The 16,696-nt window shown below is 34.5% G+C and overlaps 1 non-coding gene across 1 annotated transcript; it reads right to left on the bottom strand.

Annotated features, from left to right (window-relative positions):
• Nucleotides 1-15,443: 15,443 nt before the first annotated feature.
• On the bottom strand, nt 15,444-15,515 carry Smp_tRNA_00479_Pseudo_CGA.1.1. The gene has a single exon. It is a non-coding gene (tRNA).
• Between the last annotated feature and the right edge of the window lie 1,181 nt (nt 15,516-16,696).

The raw sequence follows: 16,696 nt of genomic DNA on the forward strand, positions 1-16,696 counted from the left end.
AGGATGGCAAATCGATTGATGAAGTAGTGAAACTTCGTCAGCTGAGATGGCTGGGACACGTATTACGTATGCCCAACCATCGAATGCCTCGACATGAGATGTTTTATGTTGTAGGAGTAGATTGGAAGAAAGCTAGGGGCGGCCAGACCAAAATGTGGCACAAATCCATGAAGTCACTGACAAGTGAACTGAGCCATGTCGGTAGGTGTAGACTACCTGGTTCTGATTCGCGAGATGATAACAATCGATGGTTAGAGACCTTGAATGACAAGGCTCAAAATCGTTTGCAATGGCGAAGGTGCATCCACTCTTTGTGTTCTACCAAATTCTAATCTTCTGAATTCTTCATGTCTATATCTTTTTCTCCTTCCAAGTTTATTTCACTGGATTATACTCCTTGAATTACATCTTCAAACCCTAATTACTGCTTATACTCTTACTACTTCTAGCACTATGGAATTTGAATTGAAACCGCATCTCTGTGCTAATGTGGTATGGCAACTCGAACTGATTTTTTGATGAAGTTGATCGGGTAGCATTTCTTTTGAGAGATAGTCTTCAGGTATTTTTCCACGCTTCAAGTGTGTTGCAGTATGTCCTCGCCCTCTTGAACAGAATTTGTACGCAGTTGATTTTGTGAGCTCTTTGGTTGTTGCTTTTGTGATTGGGAATTTGATCTGTATGGGTCGGCTTCCTATATACTTGAGTCTCCAGTTTTCCTGTGTCGATTCTGATGATTGACAAATCCAAGACGATGACGAATATGTCGTCCACATAATAAATCCTAATTTTTGACTTGATCACTGGTAAGATCGAGGCTTCCAGTTTCTGCATCACTGCTTCTGCAATAAGTCCTGATATTAGTGATTCCATCGATGTTCCTTTCGTTTCGTTCATAGATGTTATGCCAATTTTTGTAAGGAGAACAGTTTTCCAGTACTGTATATCATTATGATAAATGCCAAATTGTTTGCTTGGAGTATGATTCAAAATATCGAATGAAATTAGAATAACAGTTTAAAAGTTTGGTTATTCATGGTTAAAAATGTACGTCGATTGAATCAATTCTGTAGCTTTTTCGATGGTTTCACGTTTTGATTGAATTGTTAATATATTGTTGTTGTTCTATCTTATTAGATTATGAACATCAACTTCAATAAAAAACTACAACCTTAAGGATACTTCTATAATTATAAATTCAGTTCATTATGATAATCTTATACGTCATAAATTGTCCTTAAATACTTAAATATCTAATATCTAAACAGTTTTACTGATGATATTGTCTGGAACAATAATGAATGCTTTCTAATTAGGCTATTCAGATTAGAAAACGTAATTCTACTAAAGCAAATCTACAATAATTGTGCTCAATCTAGTTATGCTTCATTACACTTTTATATTGTATGTTTTTTCCCTATTTCTATTTGAGTTACTGTTTTGTTTTTTATCAGTATGGGAATTTGTGGAGATTGTTGTATTTTCATGGTTGAAATCACGAGCTGATCTAAGCTAGACCACCACTGGAAACTTGGAATCACCGGACGGCCGTTTCGTCCTAGTAGGAGACTCCTCAACACTGCTCATCCACGATACCTCATGCGAGACTCGAACCCAGTACCTACAGTCTCGCGCGAGAAGAAGAGTGAGTCTATGGAATAAGAAGTATGCGATGATTTGAAAACTCTGAATTGACTGGAAGGCAGAGATTGAATGCACCCATGCTTTTGAACCTGACTCTCAACCATATCATTTAATATATCCAACCATTGGTTTACAGCTACCGATTTTATTTAGTCTGTTATTCAGCTACGTATAGACTGATGCCATGTCTTGGCTTAGTTATGGCGCAACTAAACTAATGGAACCCAGGATTCGAGTTCCGGAAGTTCTAGTGTGAATTGGTGACTCATGAAGTTGAACTGAATTTAAAGTTTACCCAGTTACCTACAGACGACACTGAATATAGCTAGTGTTGTATGTAGCGAATGAATTGAATTTCGAAATGCTAGTCAATCATATCTAAGAACTTTCGTCTAAATTAGAGCGAATAGTTTCACAGTATTTGAGCGCCGAGTTGATTACATTCTTCCTCTTCAAATTTTACTCTCTTATCTTTATTTTGTTTATTTGTCTTTATTTTATACATGCTGTGACATATATGATTCATATCATATATATTTAAAATTGTATATTTTCTTAAAAATTCAGCAACAAGAGACAGTATATATTGTGAATCAAATTTCTATACAATATGTTATAATAACGCTTATTATTTCACATCACACATCTCTTACACATACCTAGTTTAGACATTTTTAACGTCAATTGGATGACCTATTCAGTGTACAATGAAACGAAGAACCATGTACCTATTTATATTCGATAATTTTGGTGTTTGATTATAATTCCTTGAAATAGCTTGGACCAGATTGTCAAGCGAAACGTTGGATTTACTTCAAATTCACTTCGCTGAATCTTTACTAATATATTATTCTTATTTAATGTTAATCAATCAGTTCATACTTCATTAGCTTAAACTTATCATTATATTCATCATCACTTTCAATTGATGATATATACTACTTAAATCTGTCAACATCAGTAGCACATACCACACCTTGATGTAGATATATTCATCTTTCTTTTATGTAAATAAACTCTTGTTTTCAGCAAATATATATATATATCCTCTTCTGTCATAGAGTTTTTTCTTCTCTTAATTTATAATTATTATGATCAACTGAATTGATGATCTACCTACCGCCCTATTCAACATTCAATCCAATGTTTATTAATGAATCAATCAATCAGTCAAACAAATCATTTTTTCCCTTTCTTTTTTGTTCTTTTTGATAAATAGTTTAATCCTATCAAAATGAATGCCTCTTAGAAAATAGAATAAAAGTTATGCAATCAATTTACCCTTTTTTTTTTAAATAATCAAAGTAATAATGATGTATAATTCCATAACAACAATAACATAAATGATTGACTATTGTAGATGATTGAATGATATTCATTTATTAATTGAAATGATTAATAATAAAAAAAATTATAATTTAATTTTGTATCTTTTTTTGTTGTTGGTCGTTTTAATTTGTTTCATTATTTGATTGGAAACAAAATAAAAATTAAAAAAAAATTTTCTCTTTTTTTTTTTAATAATTTTTTTTAGGTTCGTGAAGAACGTATTAAACTTTTGATTGGTCGATGTCAAGAATTATTAATTGAATCTGATGAAAAATATTTTGCTGAATGTTTACTTGTTTCATATTATGAGTAGGTCTTTTGTGTATACTTAATTATATATTTTCATAGTTGAAATCATGAGTCAATTGAAGCTAGACCACCATGGAAAACCTGGAAGCACTGGACGGCCGTTTCATCCTGATATAGGACTCCTCAGCTGCGCGCATCCACGATCTCGTCTCGCGCGTGAACGCTTAGACTCTAGACCACTGAGCCCGTATCCAACGGTAATAGTGTCTAACTTCAACCGATCCACGAAACTGAGCGACACATCCACCATTGTCTTCAGCGAGTTATTATCTCACTACAGACCCGGTTGAACTCGATCGGTCACTGCTTCTCACTAGAACTCCAGGAAATATCTCTTGAGACCAGTCACTAGTGAGCATATTGTTATAACGTATAGATTTCTGGCCTCTTAATATATATGTATATGTCCAATGATACAGAAAATACGTACGAGCAGTCTTGGGTGCTATTCGGTCCTTCCTATCTGCCTAGCCCAGCCGTTAAGTCCAGAACACAAATAACAGCCTCAGCAATATGAATCATTATTTACAAGCATACTGGGTTATATATACTAACCAAACAGACCACATATATCAAAAATAGAAAAATAGCATTTGTACAGTAATTGGCCAATGTGGCTGTAGCTAGGGGGAAAGTAATCAATAATAATAGTTCCAAGGTCAAAATAAAGGTTATGATAAGAAGAACACGGAAACGATTAGGTCACTTATTTAACAACTATCCAATAAGAATAGGCGTATTACATTTGTCCATAAATGGACCTCAGCCTTACCATTCATAATTCGCCAGGGGATATAACACATATGTTGATTAATATCAGGAGGGTTTTTGTGGATCGTGGATGCGCACTGCCGAGGAGTCTCATAATAGGACGAAACGGCCGTCCAGTGCTTCCAGATTTTCTATGGAGGTCTAGCTGCAATTGACTTATGATCTCAACTATTAAAATCATCATAGTATCCACGAAGACTCCTTCAAATATTTTACACTAAAATAAATTAGTCAATCAAAATTCTATGAATACTTCTTTTTTCTTAAAGTATATAGTGAATAACAGTGTTATTTCTTTTACTGATAAAATTGTATTGAATAACTATTCAGGAAATGTGATTTAATCTTTGGAAAAAAAACATGAAGAACATGAAATGTTAGATTTACTTCCGATTCCATGTGTGAACATAATCGAATGACCATAATTATTAAATCCATATAATACATTATTGGCACCAATCGATCAAATTCAGAGTGAAATTGAAGGTGTAAACATTTCATTTTCTTGATGTTTTATTTAAACAAAGACTGCATAGTTCTTTACAAAGACTGATATCCAGGAAGCCTACTCGGAATGGGCAGTATACCAACTTTCAAGAAAATTAGTTCATTGTCTATTTTTGAGAGCTAGACATATACTCAAGGAGGACACTGTCGATGATAAATTTAATGAAGCCCAATAATCACTTATGTGAGGTAATTTCTCCTCAGGGTCATTGATAGTTATTTAAAATTCAAACCTACACCTGAAAGTAACCCTCGATAACATTATCCATGAACATTGAGTTGAAAAGAATGACGGTTGCAGAAAATATGAGGAATAGACCTCCAAGACCTTCGAAGAACACCTATTCAACAGAGTTCTGAATTATTTACTTCGGTAGGCACTTCATTTTGTGAAGTGTTAGGGGTAAACTGTCTTTTTAGGCCACCTCATTATGCATTTGTCGGCTTACTTGCTCTTGTCGAGTAGGCTATATCGGCTGTACAAACTGTGCATTTTGTAAAACCATATCTGAGTACAAACCCCAATAGCTATTCTAAGGAGGATACGAGTCAGTCAACAACTCACTCCTTAAATATGTAGTCATCTGTTATCACTTACTACCATGGGAATCATTATTTAAGATTATCTACAAAATCGAAAGAAATGATTTAAGATGTCTTGTATCGGAATTTTGTACATGGTTAAAGTTATACCAATTCAGCGATTCAAATCTGATTTCATTATATAAGTCATCAATGCTAATTATTCTTTTGTTGTTCATTTTCTTTATACAACTATTCTATGAACTAAAACTTCTTATTACCTTTAAGGCTATTTTATTATTTATTATTATTATGAGCTTTATTCAATATTATATTTTTGGTGCAATATAGAATTCTCAGCACAAAGTATTTCAACAGTTTTCCGTTTCTTAATTCTTAGTCGATCCTGACGAAAAATATTGAGTGATCACCAGTTGGAACTTCGCAATCCAATAAATCGACATCTAAATAATATACATTCTTTTCGCTATATATTGCTAGCAACCAGGATATCTCTGATTTGGCCTTTGTAACTTGTACAGCGAAAATTTGTAAACTTTTCAGAAACTCACCTGAATAGGTTATGCTGTTATAGTCCATAATGATGTATTAAAACAAACAAAATTAGATAACTTGTTGAAATATCTAGATGGCAGGAACAGTAGCCCAGTTGTTCAAGCAGGCCGCTGCATGTGTATTACGTAACTCATTCAATACTGTAGAAATAATCCAGCATCTCTCTTATTACAAACCATTGTGTATAAAATTAACCTTAAATATAATTGTATAGGTTTAATAAATGTCATTATTGAAAAATTTCCCATTAATTCATTATCATTCTTTAATCAAAGTATTATCCCTTATAATCAATGAATATATTGAAAATTATTTATTCTAATTGATCATAAACAAGTTTTTTAAATGGGAATAGTTAAAAGAAGACAAATCTATTAATGAAAAATACATAATTATCTCAGAAGGGGTTATGTGGAGATTTTAGTAATTTTATATAGTTGAAAGCATGAGTCAGTTGAAGCTAGACCACCATGGAAAACCTGGAAGCACTGGACAGCCATTTCGTTCCATTGTGGGACTCCTCAGCAGTGCGCATCCACGATCCCGCACTCGCGAGATTCGAACCCAGGACCTATCAGTCTGGCGCCAGAGCACTTAACCTCTAGACCACTGAGCCGGCATCTGATAATGTTAATGTCTAACTTCACCCAATCCACGAAGTTGAGCGACCGTTCACCAATTGTCTTCAGTGAGTTACTATCTCACAACAGACGTGGCATAAACTCCACTAATCACTACTTCTCACTAGAACTTCAGGAATTCCACCACATGGTCAGTCACTTAGTGAGCATATGATCAGAAGGGGTTTTGTGGATATTTTAGTATTTTCATTAGTTGGAAGCCATGAGTCGAAAACACCCGTCCCAGTGCTTCCCAGTTTTTTCTTTGGTGATCTAGCTTTCAATTGGCTGATGCTTTCAACTATGAACATAAATATCTATCAATAAATGTATTTAATCCATTTATTCATTGATTCTTAAATGTAAAAGTGTATATTTATGTTTATGACAGAAATCTATGCCAAAAAACAATACAAGTGTTATTCTTTTTCAATCATCTTATAAAAGGAGTAATTGATAAATAAATGGTGATGAGTATATATCAGATATTTACCTATATACATATACTTCGGTTTATTTTGTCCGTTATTTGTTTAGTCCAAATCATTCGCTCTTATACTGTAATGGTGTTATATTATAGTGTATCTTATGAAAAAGAAAAGTCTCAATCTTCTTTATACACGTGCTTTTTTCCTTTTCCAACTGACAATGAAAACATTTTTTCCTTTGACTTCCCCCCCCTATCGCTATGCGAAGTAAACACATGATGAGCAGTAAACACGTATAAGCTTTCTTTCTTTTCTTTTTTCCATTATATCATAGAAACTGATTATATGATATTTATTGTATTAAAAATGATACGATTCACATGCTAATAAATTTTCATTGAGTGGAGTAGATAATTTTTAGAAATCAACTTATAGACGAACATGATAATTCAAAGACAGAGTATCATTCAATGAAACGATCTTTTTTTAAATTCAAAGTTTAATTTAGAATTACAAAAAGAAATAATAACTCAATGAATGAGAAGATCACTTCAGTCAGTCAGCTACAACGTAGGACCAGGCACGCATATGCATCGGTCCAAGTTGACATACCTCGTTAGCACAACAAGATGAATACCGAATTCATAGAAGTAGTTAATTTAGTGGTGGTAATATATAAAAAGAGTTGTATATAAGGATATAGTATGGGAAGACAGATATGAAGCAATTTTAATCTCAAGGTTTAAGGGAAGATAAAGAGTGTATACACATGCGCCATTGTGATCGATTGTGAGCCATGTCACACAGAGTCTCCAACCATCGGTTACGATAGTCGCGCAGACCTCAACCAGGTAGTCTGCATCTACCAACATGGCTCAGACTAAAAGTTAGTGACTTCAAGATCTGATGCCATGTTTTGGTTTGGCCGTCCCTAACTCTCTTCCAATCATCCCCTTTACTAGTCAGCATTGAGCGTCGTGGTAATCGGTGTTCAAACATACATAACACGTGGCTCAACCATCTCAGTCGATGAAGATTCATGGCCTCATCAACTGATTTACCATCATTCCCTAATATCCTGTGTCTAACCTCACTATTACTTACCCGATAAAAAAGATCACTTCAATTAAAGAAGATTAAGCTAACGCTTAAATTAATCGGTTTTTTAATTAATTAGAGTTTTCCGGTTTGTACTATGATCTGCCTATTTTGGTCCAGTTAGCTAGATAGGTACTATTTCTAATTTTCTTCAGTTAATATACCTCCATATTTGACTGATATAAATTTGTATTCGGTGACTAAATGAAAAGTAGCAACATTCAAATTGAATGCCTTAAACTTCTATCATTAACTGATAATAATACATAAACAACAATAGCACCATTATTTAAAGTCTTTTATCCGAAAAAACTTTATTTATGGTTTTTTTTTTAAAGGAAAAAAGATGATATTCTAGAGGTCTGTTCTCATTGTGAAGATTGCTTACACATTAGAGACCAACTGTACTTAGATAACCATTAAATAACTGTTACATATCAGTCTTATAACTTCAATAGTGTCCACTAATGACTTCTCTACTGTTCGTTGGTTTTCAATAGTTATCTAACCATAGGTAATCTATGAAGTAAACTATCTTCAAATCCAGACATCTTCACAAATCTCCTCTCCTTGTATTCTTGTTTTATTTATCTCTTCTCATTTATTTGTTTAATGAAATGATGGATTATGATTCATCTGTTTTATAAAGAGGGTTAATAATTATGCAATAAAAATATACATATAGTATTGGTCCATAAATAGTCCTTAAAAGTTACCATCCATAATTCTCTTCGGGATATAACAGGCATATATATATATATATATTACAAAGTTTACTAATGGGTTGTTAATTGATTAACCGTAATTTATGGGCGGTAAAAGATATGCCAACGATTAGTAAAAAATAAGAAATGACTTATAATTAGGTATACATATCAATAACATAAAAACAAGTGTCCCATAAATGCTCATTAAACATTTGTAAGCTTATTAACTAAAGAATAGTTATTCAAGTTTTATTTTCTCACTTTTTATCACCTGGTGTTAATACTCCCATTTCTGTAAATCACTATTGATCTAATCATAAACGACAGTTTATTATATGAAGTATTTCTGGTCTACATTATATTCGTTACGGTCTTCATTAGTTAATGATGGCCACACCCCTGTACTTTTGGCATCTTTTGTTTTCCTGAAACTTTTATGTGTTCACTAATTATTGTCCCTAACGTCAATATGAAGTTTTCGTTAATATTGTCAAAAAAAATCTGTTTTTTGATATATTGTAAATTGTTACCATTTCATACTCATATCATATTTCCAACCTTCATATTGCAGGTTACATTTCCATGTCTAAATAAAATCATTCTTTGATATTCAAAGGTTCTTTCTGTCATATAAGGACATAAATCTTCTGTATCATTTAGATATGATTTTTATGATCAACAGTGTGCATCCACGATCCCAGATGGGGGATTCATACTAGGATGAAACGGCGGTCCAATGCTTCCAGGTTTTCAATGGCGGTCAAGCTTAGATCGATTCATGAACTCATATATTTATCACACAACTATAAATACGAATGTAAAAGACTAAAAATTTTCTTTGTCGAATTTTCATTTAATAACGCAATAGGTTATTCGAAAAATGAACAAATTCTTTCTACCATTACTAAAGAATTAGTTTTTCACAGTAATAGGAAATAGCATTAAGAAATAAATAAACAACATCCATTTCAAGCAAAGATGAATAGTGGTAGCAGTGGAATCCACGACGCGCTTTTCGTCGTATTTGCTAGCCACTATCCATCTTCGCTTACAATGCTTGTGAATTAAGGCTATATCGAGGCAATACGCGCAGTATACACATATGTCAATTAGAGACTGACCAGTTGCAGTCCTAAACATCAATGGGAAGATTCAAACAAACAATATCAAGTGAATTTAAGCTTCACCCTATTGCACAAGCAAGTGGCTACCAGGACTCAGTAGCTGAGTGGATAACGCGATGGCGTTTGAAGCGAAAGGTACTGTGTTGGAGTCCCAGAGTGAACATCAACTGTGAGATGCAGATACATCCAGTTGACGAGTCCCAAATAGGGCGAAACGCGCTTCCTGGATTCCACTGCTAGCCACTATCCATCTTTGTTTATAATACTTGTGAATTAAGGCTATATCTAGGCAATATGCACAGTATACACATATGCCAATTAGAGACTGACCAGTTGCAGTCCTAAACATCATCAATGGGAAGCTTCAAACAAACAGTACTAAGTCAATTATAAACATTATTATTACTAGTTCTTGAAAACAAAAAAAACACTAGACTAGTACTTGTCATTTCACACTTGTTTTGTCAATTTTATTTCCTCTTAACAATTCATAATTAATTAGCTGTATGACTATTTTTTTCTAAGGGAAAAAAGAAGTAAAAGTTGGTCATATAGACATTTTATTAACTCATACATATGATGTTTATTTATTATTCATACATTAGAAACTTCTTGTTCATACTAATTTATTCCTGTATAAGATTTTTTGTCTACCTTCTACTAATATGATACCGACTAGTACATTTAGACCACTTGATATACACATATACATATATATGCAAACTGGAAAACAGAGAGAGAGAGAGAGGAAAAAATTAATTCTTTAATTAGTCCAGTGGGATTAGTGAGGATTTATTCAACTTAAGAATAATTTTCAATATGCTAAAGTTTGGTTATATGTATTCGACTACAGTGACTGTAATCCAGATGGTGTTATTACCTTGAAACAATGAATTTAATGACTTGGATATGTTCTACAACTGTAATCCAAGCGGTCCCCACTACTTGGATTATTTGCCAACTCTGAGAATGAATTGGAAAGTCAAAGAGGTAGTCAGTTTATGACATGGTAGAGTAGTATGAAAGAAAACTCTATAGGACTAGCATGGATCACAACTTCATGTCCAGGGTCCCAGAGATGTTGCAACTCAGGAGTTGGAGACGATACCAAACATAGTTTAGAATAGAAGCCGTTTACGATCCCGTTGTAGTCTGTTTTTTACACTCTTCATAAAAGTAAGAAAAACTTTAACTGACAGAAATCTGTCTTCGTTTTCTTAACTGAACTGTCTCCGTTATTATGTACTTATCTTGTTCACTTATCTGTCCATCAAAGGCTTAAGAAATCAGAAATCTTCAATTTTATTCCCCCCTCCCTCTCTGTTTTTATTTCCTCACAGTATCACCACTGTATTTGTTTGGTGCATTTAATCTTGGTGTCCAGTTATAACACATTTATCTGTATAAAAAAGTAAATGATCCTATCATGTAAGTTTAAGGCAGGAATATATTCATCTTATATCTTTTCAGTCTTGCCATGAATATAAAACCATATAAATACCAGAATCAAATTCGAGTTATTTGTCGTTTCGTATCTAATCCATTTTACGAGCTATTTTGCTGTACACGTTACAGTTCACTTCATGGCTTGGAATGACTTCTGAAACCTTTGATTCTATTTGGTCTTGGAGATGGACATACACACGTTAACCAAGAGCCCATGACTAAGACGTACTATAACTGTACAACACTTTTTAGTTTTGACAATGATTCTCGACTGACTTCGATCCGTCCTCATAAAAGAAGATTTATTTTCTTTTTTAAATATATCGATCTTGAAATCAACGTGATATCTATTTATTTATTTGAACACATAAATATTGGTACAAGGAAGCACCAGATACATATGCGCCACACAAATCTCATTTGATCTGTGTGAGGGCTGTGATACTGCCCAGGTGCCCAAACTGAAGCAGGTAGTTTTCTTAGGGGGCCACAACCGGAGTCTTCGACCTAAAGGTCTGATCCACAAGGTAGTGGAGCATCATAAGGAGATGCAGTCCCATGGTAGCCGGTGACCAACGATTGGTTCATACGCCATTTGTTCCCTCAGGATACTGGAGCCCATGTACACCATTGGTTTGGAATCAGGGTTTTCCAACTCCTCTAGGTGAACTTTGCGTGTCCACCAACCCAGTTAAAGCGCCGGACATTCGCTTTTCGTCCTCTCAATTTCTTAAACAACAGTAATGCCACTGTGAGAAGGCAGTGAGTAGGACTTCCCTGGCACAGGCTATATACGCGTGGCCACGTGAGAGCATTTCGAGAGGAAGAGCGTACTCTGCCCACTCTCGGCCATACCAGGGCATTTGGGGGCACGTGATATCCTTACTGTTCATTTCGTTTGTTGAGTTGGAATAGAAGAAATCAGATTTTCTTTCAATTAACTTTTGATTCAACACAACTATCTATCTATTATTGTTTTACGAAAATAAATAATTCAATCATAAGTAATATCTGATTTGTCTTTCCTCTTTCCAATGTAAACATTTTTCTAACAGTTGTAGGTGACAAGGGACTAAATTATTGTTTTATTCTCTTTTGTTTATCTTCAAGGAAACTGATGATGACGATGATAATAATGACAAAGATTATTATTATTTTAGTAAATCTTTTAGAGGAAGACACATGAAAAACATGACACTTCTGTCAAATGTATTTGTTCATAACAAAAATTATTTCTAACCATATTACTAATATTGTTAGCACTATTATTTTCATATTTTTCATTACAGGTCGATCTTAGTTAGACAACCATTGAAAACCAAGAAGCACTTAAGAGTTGTTCCATCCTAGGATAGGACTCGTCAATAATGGGCATCCATCCCCCACCACCATGGAGTGAACCTAGGACCTGTAAGGTGTTGGTTGGACGTAGTTGACAGGATACCCTGGACCTTGGTTCCGTACTGTTTGTCACTTGTCAGCAAGGTTTATCGGTAATCTTGAGGAAACTGATGTTTCCTGAGGGACTTCATCCCATGTCACATAGATTCACAGTCAGAGACGTTACCACTGAGCTAAACAAGCTATAAATGACCTCCTGTAGGACAAATCTACTAACAATTGATTGGTTACTAGTTTTGACTAATGCCGTGTATGTCAGGTGCATCTTTATGTGGAACGTTTAGTCTCACGATGAACCAGTAGACCAATGAGTCGACGTCCGATGCTGTAAATGCTTAACTTCAATCAATTTGTGATACAGTGCAATCATCTTCCATTGCCTGCTGTGAATAAACGTCTCACATCAGACATAGTTGAAGCTAACTTTTCGCAGCTTCACACCATAACTCCAGGAATCGCATCTCAAAGTTGGTCACTAACGATAACAAGTTTATTACTACTATAGTTAACAGGAAACTGAAAGTAGTCGCACAAAATCACAAAGTAATTGAAGTTAAGCATGTATACTATCAAATGTCACCTCAGAGCTCTACTAGTTAGGCGCTCGCCATAAGACTAAAGATCCTGGGTTCAATCCATATTGGAGTTGTAGATATCAACTTTTGATGAGTTTCATGCTAGGACGGATCAGCTGTTCAGTACTTCTTGGTTTACAATGGTTGTCTAACTAAGATCAACCCGTGATCTAAACTATGGAAATTCAGTAATTTCCATATACTCCCCATACCAAATAATACTATTATTTGTTTAATTTAAAAGAATTTGTTAACTATTTACCTTTTCTCTACATTATAAACTAAAATACACCATTAGAATGACCAATGAATGATCGATTATAGATTTCCATAAGGACGTGTTTTATCATTGAACAATAAGGTATTCATTAATATATGGTTTTACCACTGTCCAAATTACTATAAATTATAGTTTAATAAATATACTACTCAAAAACAGTCGATTTATGAATTCAGTAAACTCAAATATGAATTGTTTATTTGTAAATAATAAACATCCCTGAAAGGTGTTTAAATTAAGCCCGATTATAGGACATAAACTTTTGTATTTTATTTAATCACTAGCCTACAATTAAAATTAAATTATTATAATCAGAAGGGATTTTGTGGAGATTTAGTATTTTCATAGTTGAAAGCATGAATCAATTGAAGCTAGACCACTGAGGAAAACCTGGAAGCACTGGACGGCGGTTCCGGATGCTGGCTTATTGGTCTATCGGTTAAGGGCTCTGGCACGAGACTGGTAGGTCCTGGGTTCAAATCTCGCGAGTGCGGGATCGTGGGTGCGCACTGCTGAGGAGTCCCACCAATAGGACGAAACGGACGTCCAGTGCTTCCAGGTTTTCCTTGGTGGTCTAGCTTCAGTTGACTCAAGTTTTCAACTATCAAGTCATCATATTTTATTTTCATTCATGTTATCAGTGTAGAATGAGTTACTTTTACCTGTAAATCAATGTGTCTCATGTGGTCGGTTTATTTCTATTTAGTTTCATATAGAATAGCGGAAATAAAGTTATTTCATTGATAAAGAAAATAATTCATTAACGGTTACATTTTCGTCGCGATTGTAGTGAGAAAAAGGGGCTTTTTTTCTTTTCATAAAATGGATAATTTATACATCCTGTTTCTTCTTATTTTTTTGCTTTTACTACGCTAGTCATATTATTCTAAAGAAACAAATTTCACTTCTGAACGCTAGGGAAATTTCAAAATTCTCACCCAGTTACTATTTAATAATCATAGAATTATTGAGTTTATTTACTAACATATCGTTGAACCTTTGACTGTTGAAGTTCAACTGTGTGGAAAATAAGACAGTCATCACTAATGACAGCATTGAACGACCGTCACTCTATGTCGCATATCAAGTAAAGTTGGAAATACGAATTCCAACTAAGCGGTTCGAAATTAACGCGCCCACCAAGGGATCTGAAGGTCCTGGGTTAGGACCTTGATGGGGTTGCGAATGCACACAGAAGAGAAGTCTCATACTAAGACGTAAAGTGGCTGTCCATTGCTCAGGAATTTTCCGTTTTACTTCAAGTGATGTTAATACTGAACTCACTTAGTATTGTTCGTTTGAATCTTCCCATCGATGTGTTATCCATCTCTGCTTATGATGTTAATACTTCCTAAAAATTAAGTAATCATTGAACCTCATTAGATATTGTGATCATTGTTGATAATAATTATGTCCCACAGTTTTGTTCAACGACGTTATGCTTTATTTAGTAATGTTTATTCAAGAAGATTTGGTTGAATATAATTAAGAAATTAAATTGAGTTTCTGGGAGCTTTATGCAACAAATGCCTATCATTTTCCGTGTATTCTGTTGCTTATTTGAAAAAACTAAGTTAACCTTCAACAATATTATTAGTGATTGTATTCTAAAGCACAAGACCTAAACATCTTGGCATCAATCCCACGTGAAGTCATGTATGCTCATTGTTAAGTAGTTGCAAATAAATTTTATAGATGATAATTGTGTCCATTGGCGACTAGCTTCACAGTGGTTTGTTCAAAGTTCTAGTGAAAAGCCATAATCTATGGAACAACCATGTTAGGAGCGAAAGATCAACTTAGTGGTGAAATTAAACAAAGATCGCTCGATATTACAAATAAACCGAAGTTAGAAATATGGACCATTGGATTTTGATTAAATAACTCAAATAAATTGCTCTCACCATTGTGCGAAGTCGTAGTTGCATATCCCCGCGGAGTTCTCAAACTCTGAGAAAATCTAGAAGGGGATTTGTGGAGATTTCAGTATTTTTCAAAGTTGAAATCATAAGTCAATTGAAGCTAGACCACCATCGAAAGCCTGGAAGCACTGGACGGCCGTTTCGTCCTATTATGGGACTCCTCAGCAATGCGCATCCACGAACCCACTCTCGCGGGATTCGAACCCAGGACCTACCAGTCTCGAGCCGAAGCCCTTAACCGATAGACCACTGAGCTGGCATCCAACGGTGTTAATGTCTAACTTCAACTGATCCACGAAGTTGAGCAACCATTCACCAATTGTCTTCAGTGAGTTGATATCTCACAACAGACGTGGTTGAACTCCACTGGTCACTGCTTCCCACTAGAACTCCAGGACATGTATCTTGAAGTCAGTCAACTCTGAGAAAATCTGTTAATTTCCTCCTACTAGCATAAATCCCTGATGCCCACTTGAACCATACTGGTATTAGCTTCGTCGGTTCTGAAGACTCGGAATTCACTATGCAATATCATAAGTTTTCTATATGATGACGCTTCTCCTCCCAGAGTAGGGTTTTATTGGTTTTCTCTAGTTAGCGATTCTTTAGCGAATATCTTTTTCACAATTTATGGTTACTAGCCCTATGCTCAACCCCTCATCTTTATTTGGGATTGAGACCTACAGTAGCCCGCATAAGGGCTTCAAGCTAACCACTTACTCAAGGTATAGATCTTTTATTTAATGATGCTATATGACTGAACTGTCACTTACCTCAAATTACAAATCAGTGCTATAAAATAACCTGTTATCTATGCTCTTCTATCGTAGCATACTACACTAATATGTATTACACCTGATGCATATCATAATGGATTTATTGATAGGTTAGATAAACTCATATCTTTTTGAATTTTGGTAACTCACGCACCCTGCCAATGCTTACACAATTACTAAGGTGTACGAAATATCAAACATTTCCATGAGTTTATGACTTCCAAAAACGACAGAGATAGTTTCTTGTCAATATTACTAGAACAGTGGCTCATCAGGTATATTATATATATATATATATATATATATATATATATATATATATATATATAATACTCTTAAAAGGCTAGTCAATTAGTTTTTCAAGCGCTCAATCTGCAACCACCGGTTTACTGTTTCAAATCCAAGCTAGTCTTTTCGACTGAGACGTTTAGGCAGCGGTTTCACATTAAAGATATATTTCAAATTTAAACACATGAATCCGTTTTCCGTAACTCACTAGCAGTGAAACTGCTAGAAAAGTGAACGGAGTTATCTTTCGATTTCTATATTTTGTGAAGATTTGTATTTTCTTATTGTTGATAACACGACTAGAAATGAACATTCTCTTTTAGGATAAATGTATCCTCAGCAGTTGTCTCGATATTCCCTATCATTTATAGAT

Source organism: Schistosoma mansoni, chromosome 3, assembly GCF_000237925.1.
Source record: "Schistosoma mansoni strain Puerto Rico chromosome 3, complete genome".
Classification (NCBI taxonomy): Eukaryota; Metazoa; Platyhelminthes; class Trematoda; order Strigeidida; family Schistosomatidae; genus Schistosoma; species Schistosoma mansoni.